Source organism: Salvelinus sp. IW2-2015, unplaced genomic scaffold (genome assembly GCF_002910315.2).
Source record: "Salvelinus sp. IW2-2015 unplaced genomic scaffold, ASM291031v2 Un_scaffold1131, whole genome shotgun sequence".
Taxonomy (NCBI): domain Eukaryota; kingdom Metazoa; phylum Chordata; class Actinopteri; order Salmoniformes; family Salmonidae; genus Salvelinus; species Salvelinus sp. IW2-2015.
Genome location: NW_019942744.1, coordinates 336514 through 339930, shown reverse-complemented (window position 1 = coordinate 339930; position 3417 = coordinate 336514). Strand labels below are relative to the sequence as shown.

The window sequence follows — 3417 nt, the reverse complement described above, 5'->3', positions numbered from 1 at the left end:
CAGCCTCTTCCCTAACCTAACCCAACCATTACACCCAGTCCAAACTATACCTACATTTATAACTTAACCTCGTTTCTCTAAACCTAAACTCAAATAACTTTTCCGCTAGACTAAATTAAGTTTTTCTTCTTGCGTCTAATAGCACACCATTTTATACATTGGACGAACTTCAGCCATTGTTTTTAACTGACCCGCTGAGAAAAGCGAATGACGTTGACCTGTTGGATTTTGCCTTTGATGTCTTGCCACATGTTACTCTGAGACAACACTTGCTGGGCTTATTTCGAGCAGGTACCTGTTGAGGTGCTCTCCTCCTGCTCAGGCTGCCTCGATGGATATCCCCGCATCCCCTCAAAACCGGGTCCGACAGTTATCCTTTGTTCAGTGTGTTACACTATCTTCCCACAATCCTCCGATTATAGCCCCGCCATAGTATAGTGCTCCCTTCATCCATAGGGATGTACGCAGTCGAGGCTAGACGCCGTGCGTACGGTAACGGTCACGCGACTGCTCGTAGCTAGCCTGGGTGTATCACAGCAAACCAGCCTCCAAGAGACTCGACCCCCAGCCGAGCGTGGAACTTGCTGTCTTACTTCCAGACAGTAAATTTAGTCGCCTCCCTTTCTGATCTGAGTTCCGATGTGGTCTGGATAACTCCATCCCTCCGTGGCTGAATCTCCTGCCACGTTGGAACCCGAATCTGGATCCACCACTCAAATGTCTCCCCACCGTATGAACAGGTTCACTGAAGGAACATCTGGACGATCAGTGAAAAACATATGTAGCTGGGGCACGTGGAAAGCCGGACCATGAAGTGCTTCTCTGCTGTCTCCAGACAAATCTTGATAACATCTGACGTATCTGTCAGTATTTAAAACGGCATACATATCAAAGATTAATAAGTGCCTTGCTTAAGGACAACAACAGCAGGAGTCGCAACTGAGGATTTTGATGTCATCACACCTCTAACTATGGGGTGGCAAGGAGCCTAGAGGTTAAGATGTTGGCCAGAACCTAAGGTCACTGGTTCAAATCCTGAAACCAAGCCAAGGTGGAAACATCTGCTGTTCTGTCCTGAGCGCAAAGCAGTTAAACCCCAACATCAATTTGCTCCCCTGCACTCTCTGGATCAGAGTGTTGGGTTTAAATGTCTAAGACATTTTTTGAAATGCATTCAGTTGTGCAATTGACTGAGTATCCCCCTTAAACTGCATTCATCATTCTCAATGAGGAATTAATACCACTTTCTGACCAGTATACAGTCTAGATAATTACATGAATAAACAATATTTACTGTTCAAGGCCATGGAATCCTACAGCGTCATAACATTTTATACCTGCCATTTACATCAGGTACTTATGTCCTTATAAGTTGATGTTGTAAAAAGTATTGATAGTTCAACTTCCCTTTTTGAATATTTGTCAAAAGTTGTACTCACTTTCCAACAGCAAACACAGTGTTGCTATGTGAGAGTCATGGGCTTGTAGATCTTGTCGATTAGCACAAGGGTCAAAGTGCCTCCCAGGACGATGTGTGCAACCACGGGGTCACTGACACCACATCAGTACGTCGATTGAAGAGAAACAGAACAAAGATCTTGCCTGGCGTGTTGTACAGACCAGAGCCATGTATGATCCTCAATACTTCTATGGTACTGCGCAATTAAAGTTACCTTGAACAAGCTGTGGTGTATTAGGCTACACCTCCCCACCCACTGATGTATCAACACTTAAGGTCAGTGTGGCCTCCTAATAATCAAGCTCCCCACACTGATGTATCAGACACTAATGTCAGGTGTGACCTCCTAATATATCAAAGCTCCCCACACTGATTGTATCAGACACTAATGTCAGGTGTGACCTCCTAATATATCAAAGCCTCCCACACTGATGTGTCAGACACTAATGTCAGGTTGACCTCCTAATATATCAAAGCTCCCCGACACTGATTGTATCAGAGCACTAATGTCAGTTGTGACCTCCTAATATAATCAAAGCTCCCCCACACTGATGTATGCAGACACTAAGTTCAGGTGTGACCTAATATACAAAGCTCCCCACACTGATGTATCAGACACTAATGTCAGTGTGGCCTCCTAATATATCAAAGCTCCCCACACTGATGTGTCAGACACTTAAAGTACGTCAGCTAATATGACTTTAATGCCCAAGATATTGAAGTGACATTCRATSAGCAGGTGTTTAGTGAGTCCTCCAGACCAAAGGCAGTGGGGATGACCAGGGATGTTCTCTTGATAAGTGCATGAATTTGACAATTTTCCTGGCCTGTTAAGCATACAAATTTGTACGAATACTTATAGATGTCAGGGAAAATGGAGTAAAAAGTACATAATTTTCTTTAGGAGTGTATTGAAGTAAAAGTAGTCAAAAATATATATAGTCAAGTACAGATATCCCAAAAAACAAGTAGTACTTTAAAGTATTTTTACTTAAGTACTTTACACCACTGGTTTTAATACGAGAAAAAGCCTATACTTTTACAATGGCTCCGCCATGGTTCTGTGTAGCCTAGTTATGCTAATATATTTGAGACCAGTGTATTGCAGTTAATTTCATCTTTGACTTCTTTGAATTTTGTCTGAGTTCCTTGATAAATCAGACCAAAGGACGCCTTTCCACACAGATTTACTTGGTCCGTGGTGGGTCTGTGAAAACTATGCAATTATTTTGAAGACTATAAGGGCACAAGGCGAGATCCAGATGTAGACACGGGAGGCAGATGGTTTGAGTCTTTGATATTTATTAAACAATCCAAAAGAGGTTGGCAAGAGAATGGTCGTGGACAGGCAAAAGGTCAAAACCAGTTCAGAGTCCAGGAGGTAGAGTGGCAGGCAGGCACGAGGTCAGGGCAGGCAGAATGGTCAGGCAGGAGGGTACAGAGTCCAGAAAACAGTCAAGGGTCAAAACCGTGAGGACTAGCAAAAAGAGAATAGAAGCAGGAGTATGGGAAAACACGCTGGTTGACTTGAAAAACATACAAGACGAACTGTCACAGAGAAACAGGAAACACAGGAATAAATACACCAGGGAAAATAAGTGACACCTGGAGGGGGTGGAGACAATCACAAGGACAGGTGAAACAGATCATGGTGTGACAGAGACAGGTTTATATCAGTGAATGTAATCTGTTCATTTACTGCTATAGTATTTCTTGGTAGCAGCCAATGCGGAAAATACAAAACAGCTGATTGTTGAGTTGTGGCTGTCAATGAACAGSGGGCAGCAGCTAGAAGGTATTTGGGCAACATTTCAAAAATATCATTACGGTTCAAATCTGTTTGAATTGGTGATTGCCACTGGAAAGTTGGTGGACTCTTATTTCCTCCTCATATTATAGGCCTAAGTTCTGTGAATTCACTATTTTTATTGGCCTATGCTATTGGTTGCATTTAAGTT

General features: G+C 42.9%; 1 protein-coding gene and 1 pseudogene across 1 annotated transcript in view; both read right to left on the bottom strand.

The window, feature by feature from the left end:
* Positions 1–33: 33 nt before the first annotated feature.
* The window catches only part of LOC112069843 (globoside alpha-1,3-N-acetylgalactosaminyltransferase 1-like), a 51065-nt gene continuing 47681 nt past the window's right edge, over positions 34–3417 (bottom strand). Inside the window, exon 5 of the transcript XR_011475464.1 lies at positions 34–62. The gene's annotated coding sequence lies outside the window, so the exon portion shown is untranslated. The remainder of the gene's footprint in view (positions 63–3417) is intronic.
* Positions 136–2516, bottom strand: LOC112069845 (globoside alpha-1,3-N-acetylgalactosaminyltransferase 1-like; annotated as a pseudogene).